General features: G+C 36.2%; 1 long non-coding RNA gene across 2 annotated transcripts in view; it reads left to right on the forward strand.

Annotated features, from left to right (window-relative positions):
• Positions 1-15,302, forward strand: part of LOC108735134 — a 478,298-nt gene that overhangs the window by 346,515 nt on the left and 116,481 nt on the right. For both annotated transcript variants that reach the window (XR_003231814.1, XR_003231813.1), the window contains one exon: positions 13,613-13,695. This is a non-coding gene — a long non-coding RNA (uncharacterized LOC108735134). The remainder of the gene's footprint in view (positions 1-13,612; positions 13,696-15,302) is intronic.

Consider the following 15,302-nt stretch of genomic DNA (forward strand, 5'->3'; position numbering starts at 1 on the left):
TTTGCGAAACCGATCCTGTACGTGAATTGGTAACATAGAGGTCCAGTGTGATAAAAACTCTGCGACTACATAATTGTAGAAGGAGAATTGTCTATTATCAAACGTCTACGATAAGTATAAACGGAATATGTGAAATCCTATGACATTGTTAGTTAGTTAATAGTGGATTAATATGCAATATTAATTTGAAATCATTTTTTCGATTTTTTATTTACCCACTACAAACTACCTCATATAGTCTAGTGGTCAGAACATTGGTGCGTAAAGCCAAATGTCCCGGGTTCGATTCTCGGCGGGGGTGTGACAACAGCAACAATTTTTCCCTCATTAATTTGAGGTAGTTTATAGTGGGTAAATAAAAAATCGAAAAAATGATTTCAAATTAATATTGCATATTAATCCACTATTAAGTAACTAACAATGTCATAGGATTTCATAAGTTATACAAATCCATACGTCCAGAATATTCAAAGATATAGAAAAGTTCATCGTAGTACCGTCCACATGATGATCAAAAATACAAGAAAGTTTTGAGTAGAATCTTTGAGTATCTATAGGCATCAGGAATTTCTAGTTTATCCTTATTGCAGTTCATGTATGATCTTAAAACGACCAAGGTTTAACTCGAATAAAATAATTAATCAAATCAATTGATTGAAACTAAGTAATCGGAATGTTTTTCGCGAACAGTTGCGTGGTCCTTACTGAGGTACCTAAAAAGAGAAAAGGACGACTGTCTACGCGGAACGGAATTAAATTTATTCGTTGAAGAATAAAGGGTTCTAAGCAATAAATCGGGCTAAACTTTAGACATTTATTTACCAAGTGCTAAGGCTCCGGCCCGGTAACAGATGTCGGGTAATTTGTTACGGCATGAATTTTCTTCGCTGCCGCACTTCATGCAAGTCTTATGCTTTCCTTTCTCGCGCGTTCCCCAATTCGCATACTATTGTACATACATATACATATACACATAACTACTTACCTGCACACATACACTCAAACAAACGATGTTACTGTAAGTACACTTGAATGTGTTTTGTATTAAGCACCATCCCCTTTTAAGTAATAGTTGTCCGGAAAGTTGCTGCATATATAGCCACCTAATTACTACCCTACTTAAGAATTATTATTATATAGGTATAAGTTAGAAAATTAAATCATCACCATCATCATAAGGTCGTCAGTCCTAATACTGGTTGTACACGCACCTCCACTCTTTCCTATCCTGAGCTAAACTTCGCATTTCCCTAAAACTAGAACAACCCACATCCTTAACTATTTGCGAACAGTAATTTAATCTCTATTCTGCTTCTGCCTCATGTCTGAGAAGGTGTCCTACCAACCTGTCTCGCTTACTTCTTATTAACTTTCAAAGAGTCCTCTATTCCTTCCAATACTTTTTCACTTCTAACCTTCTCTATCCACGGTATCCTCATCATTCAACTGTAACACCACATTTCGAACGCTTCTAGCCTTTTCTTTTCCTCCGCACTGTCCATGTTTCGAAAGAAAATTAAATAAAAATAAATAATTGTTCAGTTTCCATTTTTTACCTATTTTTCCAATTGGAATGTATATTCATTCAGCATATGATAAAAAGAATTTTGTGTTGTAAACACGACTACCGGCGTTTCGCCTTAACAGTTACAATTACAAATACAGTGTAAACTCTATATAACGACACTTAAGGGACTGAACATTTTTCGGCGTTATAAAGAGTGGTCGTTAAATGGAGAGAAATAAAAGATATTATTTTACTATTCTATAATAATATGCATTTACCAATATAGTACACATTTTGCACACGAACATTATTATTCATACATTGCGTATAGCCTGTTATCTTCGTCTGATGTTTTTTGCTGCTCCAATATTTTAATTGTATTTTGTTACGTATCTTACTCATATCTTGAGATACTGCTGGATCAATTTGATTATATAAAAAGTGTTTTTTTAATAGTTTCGCTGCATCAAATGCTTGTTTGATGCTTGTGGAGGGACAGGACACAGGATCGTCTTCTTCAACAACGTACACAGCTGCAGTTCTTATCTATTTCGGTAACTTAGAAAGTACTACTCAATGATTTATAATGCCGCATTGTTGTCGTTAAATAGAGTGAGCGTGACACTATATAGAGTATAATATTGTATAGAAAACAATGTAAACCAACCAAAGTCAAGCAATTTCGACGTTTTAAGGAGTTTGTCGTTAAATCGAGTGACGTTATAAAAAGTTTACACGGTAATTATTATCGAATTGCAATTCTGCAAAAATATTTATCTGTGCTTTTAGGAGCAGTAAAAGTAAATCATCAAAAAATTTCTTCTTTCACACATTCCCATAGTTTCGTAACATTGTTCAGTGTTGTGCAAATCAAAAACGTATTTGGAAATTTTTACATGCCAAACAGATTAGTACAGAAAAAACATTGAATCAAAGGCGAAAGATCGGTATGTTATTTGCTATAGCAGAATACTATTTTTTACCCTTTATATTATCCTGTTTATATTGCAGCATGGATACATATATGTATATCACTGAATATAATTTTGTGTACGTTTACATGTAGAGTCCATAAAATCGCACATTGTATCTCATCATTTTACGAATTTACACCCATGACACAATCTGATAATGGATAACTTAATAGATTAAATAACTGTTTATGGCTTTATTATCTAACCGTTAAACAGCAACGGCCGAACTAGTGTTAACAGCACCTAAGGCTATCGAATATTATTCCTCTGTAAATAATTTGGCTGTACATGTAATTTCAATTAGGTTGTAGCTTGCAGCGTAGTGAGCAAAATGCGTATATTGAATTGATGCGGGAGTGATGCCACTATAATTAATGGAACGAGAAACCACAACGTTTTTACCATTATATAAACGAGACCTAGATTTATTGAATACTTTTTCGTAGTTAAGACTGCCCAGCCGAAATTTTATTTGGGAAAAATATGTTGCCATAGTCGTAGAATACAGACACGAACCCACTTTCATTCCAGGTTATGACTGAGAAGCTCAGGTATAGTCGTAAGGCGCTAAATTTTCAATCTAAAATCCATATATGAAATACTAATTCGCTAATTCGTAACCCAAACGTTTTAAGTCGACACATGATGAATTAAAGTATTTACTATGCAATAAAAATTTCCTCTACCGGAGGTAATATAATTATTTAGTTAATTGAATNGCAACGCCTATCGTGCACATTACCCCTTCGCCGTCGCTACGCACCCCTCCGGTATCGTTGGTACATTCCGAAGTGATGACGTAGCTACGGACTTGGGTTTTCCATTAATGAATGAAATTGTGAGACCTACCTGGTCCGATCTCTTTGTTAAATTACTGAGTTACCTATACTAAGAAAAATAATATTTACCTATACTTACACAAATAAATACGTTATAATTGAATACAATTAGAATAAAATACAAAGTGTTGACTACCTGAAAAACACGAACAAAATTGAATATTTACAAAAATTATGAACACTAACAAAATTGAATATACTTATATATGTACAAATATTAATTGAAGCCGCAACAGACATTCTATTATCCTGTTCTTATAAAATTCCTCAATACATAGAAAAATGGGTTAACCGTAAAACTATATAAAGTTGAAATCATCTTGATCGTCATCATCATAAGATCGTTAGTCCCAAGATTGATTGGACACGGACTCTTTCCTATCCTGAGGTAATCTTCCCTAAAACTAGAACATCCCAAAGTTGAAATCAGGAAAAGTTTATTTAATGACAAAAAGGATGAAACTCCTAATTTTACAATAATATTATGTCACAAATACCCGAATGATAAAATTGAAAAATTCTTTCACGTACTTGGAATGTATGCAAAGATTGTTACACCGGGCTCCTTCTATTATACTTTGTATTTTATCTCGTTCGGTCCACTCAGTCTTTTTACTGTTTTATATATGTACGTGTACCGACACGCGTATAACTTTTATAAAGGGTGCAAACATTTGAAATTTTGCAGACATCGCCCGTGAAGTAGAGCACCATTAATTTCATAAATTAATAACGTTGCCATTGCTAGCCGGCAGCGTACTCGACGACCCAATGAAAAATAGCCCGAATATGCTTTCATTAAAATGATAATTTTAGTTCTTGTTTCAGGCAAGTCCTCTCTGTCAAACACTTGATGCTTGATGCCAAACGAAATTTCATCTCAAAACGCGTAATATAATGATACGTGAATATTACATCCTGAAAACGTTTTCATTAAAAGATACTATAGTAGATTCTAGCAAACATAATTTATGCTACTTGTGACAATTATTGGACTTGCGTGATTCTTTCATTTCTATGAAAACGAGCGACCTGATTATTATTGCAGAACCCACCAGAATTATTTCGGGTTATTTGCAAATAAAATCAAACAAAATAAGTCCAGCTCAAGCTTTTTCGCGAGAGTTAAAGGTCATGTTACACTGCGAGTGGGGCAGCAATTCACGCGCGGCGCGTGTGTATATGCTCAACCCATTACTCGGCGCGGGAATTGTCAATCGAAACTCTTTGTAACGGGATCGGCGCGGCCTGGAATGTGAAGGAACGTCCTGGCGCGTTCTTTCCCGAACATCGTCAGTAAATATCAAAAGAAACACACCTGTGGTTATCAAATCTGATCGGAAAATATTTAGCCCGAATATGCTTTCATTAAAATGATAATTTTAGTTCTTGTTTCAGGCAAGTCCTCTCTGTCAAACACTTGATGCTTGATGCCAAACGAAATTTCATCTCAAAACGCGTAATATAATGATACGTGAATATTACATCCTGAAAACGTTTTCATTAAAAGATACTATAGTAGATTCTAGCAAACATAATTTATGCTACTTGTGACAATTATTGGACTTGCGTGATTCTTTCATTTCTATGAAAACGAGCGACCTGATTATTATTGCAGAACCCACCAGAATTATTTCGGGTTATTTGCAAATAAAATCAAACAAAATAAGTCCAGCTCAAGCTTTTTCGCGAGAGTTAAAGGTCATGTTACACTGCGAGTGGGGCAGCAATTCACGCGCGGCGCGTGTGTATATGCTCAACCCATTACTCGGCGCGGGAATTGTCAATCGAAACTCTTTGTAACGGGATCGGCGCGGCCTGGAATGTGAAGGAACGTCCTGGCGCGTTCTTTCCCGAACATCGTCAGTAAATATCAAAAGAAACACACCTGTGGTTATCAAATCTGATCGGAAAATATTTAGCCCGAATATGCTTTCATTAAAATGATAATTTTAGTTCTTGTTTCAGGCAAGTCCTCTCTGTCAAACACTTGATGCTTGATGCCAAACGAAATTTCATCTCAAAACGCGTAATATAATGATACGTGAATATTACATCCTGAAAACGTTTTCATTAAAAGATACTATAGTAGATTCTAGCAAACATAATTTATGCTACTTGTGACAATTATTGGACTTGCGTGATTCTTTCATTTCTATGAAAACGAGCGACCTGATTATTATTGCAGAACCCACCAGAATTATTTCGGGTTATTTGCAAATAAAATCAAACAAAATAAGTCCAGCTCAAGCTTTTTCGCGAGAGTTAAAGGTCATGTTACACTGCGAGTGGGGCAGCAATTCACGCGCGGCGCGTGTGTATATGCTCAACCCATTACTCGGCGCGGGAATTGTCAATCGAAACTCTTTGTAACGGGATCGGCGCGGCCTGGAATGTGAAGGAACGTCCTGGCGCGTTCTTTCCCGAACATCGTCAGTAAATATCAAAAGAAACACACCTGTGGTTATCAAATCTGATCGGAAAATATTTAGCCCGAATATGCTTTCATTAAAATGATAATTTTAGTTCTTGTTTCAGGCAAGTCCTCTCTGTCAAACACTTGATGCTTGATGCCAAACGAAATTTCATCTCAAAACGCGTAATATAATGATACGTGAATATTACATCCTGAAAACGTTTTCATTAAAAGATACTATAGTAGATTCTAGCAAACATAATTTATGCTACTTGTGACAATTATTGGACTTGCGTGATTCTTTCATTTCTATGAAAACGAGCGACCTGATTATTATTGCAGAACCCACCAGAATTATTTCGGGTTATTTGCAAATAAAATCAAACAAAATAAGTCCAGCTCAAGCTTTTTCGCGAGAGTTAAAGGTCATGTTACACTGCGAGTGGGGCAGCAATTCACGCGCGGCGCGTGTGTATATGCTCAACCCATTACTCGGCGCGGGAATTGTCAATCGAAACTCTTTGTAACGGGATCGGCGCGGCCTGGAATGTGAAGGAACGTCCTGGCGCGTTCTTTCCCGAACATCGTCAGTAAATATCAAAAGAAACACACCTGTGGTTATCAAATCTGATCGGAAAATATTTAGCCCGAATATGCTTTCATTAAAATGATAATTTTAGTTCTTGTTTCAGGCAAGTCCTCTCTGTCAAACACTTGATGCTTGATGCCAAACGAAATTTCATCTCAAAACGCGTAATATAATGATACGTGAATATTACATCCTGAAAACGTTTTCATTAAAAGATACTATAGTAGATTCTAGCAAACATAATTTATGCTACTTGTGACAATTATTGGACTTGCGTGATTCTTTCATTTCTATGAAAACGAGCGACCTGATTATTATTGCAGAACCCACCAGAATTATTTCGGGTTATTTGCAAATAAAATCAAACAAAATAAGTCCAGCTCAAGCTTTTTCGCGAGAGTTAAAGGTCATGTTACACTGCGAGTGGGGCAGCAATTCACGCGCGGCGCGTGTGTATATGCTCAACCCATTACTCGGCGCGGGAATTGTCAATCGAAACTCTTTGTAACGGGATCGGCGCGGCCTGGAATGTGAAGGAACGTCCTGGCGCGTTCTTTCCCGAACATCGTCAGTAAATATCAAAAGAAACACACCTGTGGTTATCAAATCTGATCGGAAAATATTTAGCCCGAATATGCTTTCATTAAAATGATAATTTTAGTTCTTGTTTCAGGCAAGTCCTCTCTGTCAAACACTTGATGCTTGATGCCAAACGAAATTTCATCTCAAAACGCGTAATATAATGATACGTGAATATTACATCCTGAAAACGTTTTCATTAAAAGATACTATAGTAGATTCTAGCAAACATAATTTATGCTACTTGTGACAATTATTGGACTTGCGTGATTCTTTCATTTCTATGAAAACGAGCGACCTGATTATTATTGCAGAACCCACCAGAATTATTTCGGGTTATTTGCAAATAAAATCAAACAAAATAAGTCCAGCTCAAGCTTTTTCGCGAGAGTTAAAGGTCATGTTACACTGCGAGTGGGGCAGCAATTCACGCGCGGCGCGTGTGTATATGCTCAACCCATTACTCGGCGCGGGAATTGTCAATCGAAACTCTTTGTAACGGGATCGGCGCGGCCTGGAATGTGAAGGAACGTCCTGGCGCGTTCTTTCCCGAACATCGTCAGTAAATATCAAAAGAAACACACCTGTGGTTATCAAATCTGATCGGAAAATATTTAGCCCGAATATGCTTTCATTAAAATGATAATTTTAGTTCTTGTTTCAGGCAAGTCCTCTCTGTCAAACACTTGATGCTTGATGCCAAACGAAATTTCATCTCAAAACGCGTAATATAATGATACGTGAATATTACATCCTGAAAACGTTTTCATTAAAAGATACTATAGTAGATTCTAGCAAACATAATTTATGCTACTTGTGACAATTATTGGACTTGCGTGATTCTTTCATTTCTATGAAAACGAGCGACCTGATTATTATTGCAGAACCCACCAGAATTATTTCGGGTTATTTGCAAATAAAATCAAACAAAATAAGTCCAGCTCAAGCTTTTTCGCGAGAGTTAAAGGTCATGTTACACTGCGAGTGGGGCAGCAATTCACGCGCGGCGCGTGTGTATATGCTCAACCCATTACTCGGCGCGGGAATTGTCAATCGAAACTCTTTGTAACGGGATCGGCGCGGCCTGGAATGTGAAGGAACGTCCTGGCGCGTTCTTTCCCGAACATCGTCAGTAAATATCAAAAGAAACACACCTGTGGTTATCAAATCTGATCGGAAAATATTTAGCCCGAATATGCTTTCATTAAAATGATAATTTTAGTTCTTGTTTCAGGCAAGTCCTCTCTGTCAAACACTTGATGCTTGATGCCAAACGAAATTTCATCTCAAAACGCGTAATATAATGATACGTGAATATTACATCCTGAAAACGTTTTCATTAAAAGATACTATAGTAGATTCTAGCAAACATAATTTATGCTACTTGTGACAATTATTGGACTTGCGTGATTCTTTCATTTCTATGAAAACGAGCGACCTGATTATTATTGCAGAACCCACCAGAATTATTTCGGGTTATTTGCAAATAAAATCAAACAAAATAAGTCCAGCTCAAGCTTTTTCGCGAGAGTTAAAGGTCATGTTACACTGCGAGTGGGGCAGCAATTCACGCGCGGCGCGTGTGTATATGCTCAACCCATTACTCGGCGCGGGAATTGTCAATCGAAACTCTTTGTAACGGGATCGGCGCGGCCTGGAATGTGAAGGAACGTCCTGGCGCGTTCTTTCCCGAACATCGTCAGTAAATATCAAAAGAAACACACCTGTGGTTATCAAATCTGATCGGAAAATATTTAGCCCGAATATGCTTTCATTAAAATGATAATTTTAGTTCTTGTTTCAGGCAAGTCCTCTCTGTCAAACACTTGATGCTTGATGCCAAACGAAATTTCATCTCAAAACGCGTAATATAATGATACGTGAATATTACATCCTGAAAACGTTTTCATTAAAAGATACTATAGTAGATTCTAGCAAACATAATTTATGCTACTTGTGACAATTATTGGACTTGCGTGATTCTTTCATTTCTATGAAAACGAGCGACCTGATTATTATTGCAGAACCCACCAGAATTATTTCGGGTTATTTGCAAATAAAATCAAACAAAATAAGTCCAGCTCAAGCTTTTTCGCGAGAGTTAAAGGTCATGTTACACTGCGAGTGGGGCAGCAATTCACGCGCGGCGCGTGTGTATATGCTCAACCCATTACTCGGCGCGGGAATTGTCAATCGAAACTCTTTGTAACGGGATCGGCGCGGCCTGGAATGTGAAGGAACGTCCTGGCGCGTTCTTTCCCGAACATCGTCAGTAAATATCAAAAGAAACACACCTGTGGTTATCAAATCTGATCGGAAAATATTTAGCCCGAATATGCTTTCATTAAAATGATAATTTTAGTTCTTGTTTCAGGCAAGTCCTCTCTGTCAAACACTTGATGCTTGATGCCAAACGAAATTTCATCTCAAAACGCGTAATATAATGATACGTGAATATTACATCCTGAAAACGTTTTCATTAAAAGATACTATAGTAGATTCTAGCAAACATAATTTATGCTACTTGTGACAATTATTGGACTTGCGTGATTCTTTCATTTCTATGAAAACGAGCGACCTGATTATTATTGCAGAACCCACCAGAATTATTTCGGGTTATTTGCAAATAAAATCAAACAAAATAAGTCCAGCTCAAGCTTTTTCGCGAGAGTTAAAGGTCATGTTACACTGCGAGTGGGGCAGCAATTCACGCGCGGCGCGTGTGTATATGCTCAACCCATTACTCGGCGCGGGAATTGTCAATCGAAACTCTTTGTAACGGGATCGGCGCGGCCTGGAATGTGAAGGAACGTCCTGGCGCGTTCTTTCCCGAACATCGTCAGTAAATATCAAAAGAAACACACCTGTGGTTATCAAATCTGATCGGAAAATATTTAGCCCGAATATGCTTTCATTAAAATGATAATTTTAGTTCTTGTTTCAGGCAAGTCCTCTCTGTCAAACACTTGATGCTTGATGCCAAACGAAATTTCATCTCAAAACGCGTAATATAATGATACGTGAATATTACATCCTGAAAACGTTTTCATTAAAAGATACTATAGTAGATTCTAGCAAACATAATTTATGCTACTTGTGACAATTATTGGACTTGCGTGATTCTTTCATTTCTATGAAAACGAGCGACCTGATTATTATTGCAGAACCCACCAGAATTATTTCGGGTTATTTGCAAATAAAATCAAACAAAATAAGTCCAGCTCAAGCTTTTTCGCGAGAGTTAAAGGTCATGTTACACTGCGAGTGGGGCAGCAATTCACGCGCGGCGCGTGTGTATATGCTCAACCCATTACTCGGCGCGGGAATTGTCAATCGAAACTCTTTGTAACGGGATCGGCGCGGCCTGGAATGTGAAGGAACGTCCTGGCGCGTTCTTTCCCGAACATCGTCAGTAAATATCAAAAGAAACACACCTGTGGTTATCAAATCTGATCGGAAAATATTTAGCCCGAATATGCTTTCATTAAAATGATAATTTTAGTTCTTGTTTCAGGCAAGTCCTCTCTGTCAAACACTTGATGCTTGATGCCAAACGAAATTTCATCTCAAAACGCGTAATATAATGATACGTGAATATTACATCCTGAAAACGTTTTCATTAAAAGATACTATAGTAGATTCTAGCAAACATAATTTATGCTACTTGTGACAATTATTGGACTTGCGTGATTCTTTCATTTCTATGAAAACGAGCGACCTGATTATTATTGCAGAACCCACCAGAATTATTTCGGGTTATTTGCAAATAAAATCAAACAAAATAAGTCCAGCTCAAGCTTTTTCGCGAGAGTTAAAGGTCATGTTACACTGCGAGTGGGGCAGCAATTCACGCGCGGCGCGTGTGTATATGCTCAACCCATTACTCGGCGCGGGAATTGTCAATCGAAACTCTTTGTAACGGGATCGGCGCGGCCTGGAATGTGAAGGAACGTCCTGGCGCGTTCTTTCCCGAACATCGTCAGTAAATATCAAAAGAAACACACCTGTGGTTATCAAATCTGATCGGAAAATATTTAGCCCGAATATGCTTTCATTAAAATGATAATTTTAGTTCTTGTTTCAGGCAAGTCCTCTCTGTCAAACACTTGATGCTTGATGCCAAACGAAATTTCATCTCAAAACGCGTAATATAATGATACGTGAATATTACATCCTGAAAACGTTTTCATTAAAAGATACTATAGTAGATTCTAGCAAACATAATTTATGCTACTTGTGACAATTATTGGACTTGCGTGATTCTTTCATTTCTATGAAAACGAGCGACCTGATTATTATTGCAGAACCCACCAGAATTATTTCGGGTTATTTGCAAATAAAATCAAACAAAATAAGTCCAGCTCAAGCTTTTTCGCGAGAGTTAAAGGTCATGTTACACTGCGAGTGGGGCAGCAATTCACGCGCGGCGCGTGTGTATATGCTCAACCCATTACTCGGCGCGGGAATTGTCAATCGAAACTCTTTGTAACGGGATCGGCGCGGCCTGGAATGTGAAGGAACGTCCTGGCGCGTTCTTTCCCGAACATCGTCAGTAAATATCAAAAGAAACACACCTGTGGTTATCAAATCTGATCGGAAAATATTTAGCCCGAATATGCTTTCATTAAAATGATAATTTTAGTTCTTGTTTCAGGCAAGTCCTCTCTGTCAAACACTTGATGCTTGATGCCAAACGAAATTTCATCTCAAAACGCGTAATATAATGATACGTGAATATTACATCCTGAAAACGTTTTCATTAAAAGATACTATAGTAGATTCTAGCAAACATAATTTATGCTACTTGTGACAATTATTGGACTTGCGTGATTCTTTCATTTCTATGAAAACGAGCGACCTGATTATTATTGCAGAACCCACCAGAATTATTTCGGGTTATTTGCAAATAAAATCAAACAAAATAAGTCCAGCTCAAGCTTTTTCGCGAGAGTTAAAGGTCATGTTACACTGCGAGTGGGGCAGCAATTCACGCGCGGCGCGTGTGTATATGCTCAACCCATTACTCGGCGCGGGAATTGTCAATCGAAACTCTTTGTAACGGGATCGGCGCGGCCTGGAATGTGAAGGAACGTCCTGGCGCGTTCTTTCCCGAACATCGTCAGTAAATATCAAAAGAAACACACCTGTGGTTATCAAATCTGATCGGAAAATATTTAGCCCGAATATGCTTTCATTAAAATGATAATTTTAGTTCTTGTTTCAGGCAAGTCCTCTCTGTCAAACACTTGATGCTTGATGCCAAACGAAATTTCATCTCAAAACGCGTAATATAATGATACGTGAATATTACATCCTGAAAACGTTTTCATTAAAAGATACTATAGTAGATTCTAGCAAACATAATTTATGCTACTTGTGACAANTTTATCCAGTTTTTATTAATTAAATACCTATTTGCTTAATTTAATTAAAAGCAAAATTTGGAAATCACTATAGTCATTCACGAATTCCATTCCAAAATGAATTTAGTTATGTGATAATTCGAAAAGAAAATGCTGTGTGCAACATGTACGAAATTCTACAATATTCTTTCTACCTATTATATATTTTCTTCAAGAATATTGTTTGCATCACAATCACACAATATTACATAGGTATTTGGTTAATTTCTAAGTGTAATTAACGTGAAAACTAATTTCCACAACGAATGAGCTTTCGTGATTATTTTCATATATGAACGCCACCTGTGGACGAATAGTAAACTGAAACGTTAATAACATTTATAAAAACAATGGGTATTTTTAAATATAGAAAGTTATAGGTCAATATTGACCATGTATTGTTTTAACAATTATCCTAAAATATTTACAGAAAGGTGTTTTTCAGGAAATGAGACTTTTTTAAATTGGTTTATTTGAAGAAAATAGTCAATCCAATATTCATAACTTAAAATAAGTCTTATTTGTGACATTTATCTGATGTTTTTATCATCGTCAATAAAGTAAGAGTAGGGACAAAGCAGTCGCAGTTACAACACGGCCTGGCCATTTAATAGTTTCGTCTTTCGTGTAAAAGCATGTCGTTTGTGTTCTTGTGTATCGATGATTCGGTCGCGTTTGTTATGGGCTAATCGAATGGTTTTTCTTCAAAATTCGGAAATGTAATAACTTACACGATTCCAAGAACTTGGTTATACAAACAATATAAATTCAGTTGCAGGTACGTAATGAGGAAGCAGGTATAATATTAAACATGCGTCATAAACCAGAGTTTTCTATTTCGTCTTGACATGGTTGCAGGATTTATTGAATAACACGTTGATAACATCTGCCTTTTCCGTTTCATACAAATAACATTTAAAATACGTAGTAGATGAATAAAAATTTTGTCATTTAAGTAAAATAAAAGGATTTGAATTCCTTTAAGCACATTATCTACAAACTATATTAAGGATTTTCCGTAATTACAGTGTTGACGAATTACTGCTGCACCACAAAAAATTGTAAATAAGTAATTGTAAAAAATATAACTGCAAAATTTAATTTGCTGAAGTTATTAAACATTATCAATGGAATAATTACATGAATTACATTTTGCTGATGATGTTAGCTAGCCAGCTTTGCTATTTTTTATGCAGCACGAATTTATTTAACACTATAGGTACGAATATTATTTCATAACGCTAATGATAACAAAATGATGTTTTACCTTCTATATCTACATGATTTTTTTGTTTTGTCTTTACAGTGTTACGAACATGATCGTTTACAAGGATAACATCGTCGCATATCAACCAATACGATAGCAGCAAGGATGAAGATCCAGCAAAGGTAGGATTTTGCTATTCTACTAACGTGCCGTATCATATGTTTACCGATTATTGTATTATCAATTTGCAATAACGAACAGTTCGTACTGTATGGTTATAAATTCTAAGTTTATTTGCTTCGGATTACAATTATTTTAGTCACTGATTGTTCTTGTCCCCACCATCACCTTGACAAGCCGGATTAGTAATTAGTAATTCCCCTGGTAATTTTTTCCGCAACAAGGACCTCGTCATCCTTCATATTTTCTCGTGTGCCCCCTATCGGCATCAGCGTTTGACTAAGGTTTTTTCCACGGGATGCTAACAATTCCTTTTGAAATAATTCTCATTTAATTTTAAATTTTTGAATGCTATATAATACGTTTCATTTCCCAAATTAAGAAGAAATTGTTAAAAATGCTCGCGCATAGATTGATACTTAGCTGTTTGTTCATTTTGAATATTTAATAAGATTGATGATCGTAGTTATTTATTTGATTTGATATCGTTTTGTCGCTCTCGCCAAGATGTTAGTGTTATTGTAACGCCATAATCATCATCATAATCATAAAGTCGTCAGGCCTAAGACTGGTTGGCAACACACTATTTGTTTTGTTGAAATTCTTTCAAAAGCGGAAAGCGTATTGAAAACATACCTAAGTAGTATACCTACTCGTACAATACCAATTAAAACCAACACAGAAAATACAAATCATCATATTTTGGTCGAGTTAGTTTAAAAAGTCCCTAATACCAATTTATTCCTTAACCTTCTTTCAATCATGTATTATTCTGGTAAATATCTTTGCATTTACTTGCATGACTACTATGGAGTTTTCTTTGTTTTCTTATTAATCTTTACTACAATCTCATCTTCATTTGGGACTGTTTCAGAATTTTGGTTTAGGGTAGCTACTACTTAAAATTCCAATATTTTAAAAATTAGACGCTAAATTAATTAGACAGTATTAGGCATCTAATAAATAATACTCGCTAAAAGGACTAACGAAGCATTTACGACTTTGGTTTATTAAGTCATGAAACTACGTCGTACGTATAATTTATAGACTTCGCATTGATGTCCTAAATACGTGCCAATCATTTAAAATGCAGGACGTGCATCATCAGGATAACACTAAAGTTTATAATTTTATATGTTAAACAATAAACAGATACTTTGCGTAAAATGACAGTAAATACTGTCCTTTATCGAGATGAAAACAAATTTTTCTATCCTTCGGGAACAGTTTTCATTCTCTGTATAAAAGGTATCATGTTCTTTTCTGTACCCCTGGCAGTACTAAATTTCATGACGATGAACAAAATCATAGAATTTAGCACACTTTTTGGCTCTAAGGATAAAAAGATAGAAGCAATCAACTGTATTGATGTTAATTTATTATCCTGTAATACGAGGGTGGATTGATAAGTTTCCGGCCTGACCAAGAAAAACAAGGTTTTTAAAAATTTTTTTTTTTTATTTCTCAACATCATCTCCTCCAAGGCTGATACATTTCTCATAGCGGTGTTCCAGTCTATTAATGCCATCTCTATAGACTGATTCGTCAAGCTCCTCAAAATAACCATTTACAGCTTCGATTACTTCTTCATTGTCCGCAAATCTCTTAC

This window comes from Agrilus planipennis, unplaced genomic scaffold, assembly GCF_000699045.2.
Source record: "Agrilus planipennis isolate EAB-ADULT unplaced genomic scaffold, Apla_2.0 scaffold34, whole genome shotgun sequence".
NCBI lineage: Eukaryota > Metazoa > Arthropoda > Insecta > Coleoptera > Buprestidae > Agrilus > Agrilus planipennis.